We start from the raw sequence: 755 nt of genomic DNA on the forward strand, positions 1-755 counted from the left end.
AGGGAGTCAAGGGTTTATTGGTGTCAAGATAAATGGAATGTATTTCTGACCCTTGACCTTAGGAGCAAGGGATGGTCAATATCCTGCAAATTTTCAGCCAGACCCAACAAAGAAGAATTATTTTGCTCCAAATGCCATTATCAACTCAAGTGGAGAATAATAGTAGTAGTTAAATGACTTCTTAAAAAATAAATTTTTAAGAAGTGTGAGAATGTGTGGCAGAACCAAGACTCAAACTCTGCCTGGACATATTATACAGAATGTACACTTCTTAAAGCTTTAAGATTCTTTATTGTTTGTAAGATTCTTTATTGTTCTTGTACCAGTGGGGTCCCTTGGCCTGGCCTGTGCCCTTTCACAATCCAGGACTCCTTGGGGGATGTCAGAGGCCTGGTGCATAGATTCAGTCCAATTCCCACAGGCCAGCCCCAGGGACCCCAACAAGAATCCATGCACCAGGCCTCTAGTATGCATATAATACCTTTGAATAATCTCTTCCCACCCTCGCCCTCCCCTCTTCTCTCTGAGATTCATCAGTCTGTTTCATGTTTCCATGCCTATGTATTGAGCATCTGCCCCTGTGTGGTCATTGCACATCATAACCAGTTGAACAGGGTCAAACAGTTGAAAAGTTGAATGGTTGGACAGTCGCTTAGGCTTTTATATATATATATAGATGGGACAATTTTAGAACTTCCAGCAAGATCCATAGGCAGGGCTATAACATAACAGTAAGACCAACTGGAAAAGGCATC

This window comes from Myotis davidii, unplaced genomic scaffold, assembly GCF_000327345.1.
Source record: "Myotis davidii unplaced genomic scaffold, ASM32734v1 scaffold53, whole genome shotgun sequence".
Lineage (NCBI taxonomy): Eukaryota > Metazoa > Chordata > Mammalia > Chiroptera > Vespertilionidae > Myotis > Myotis davidii.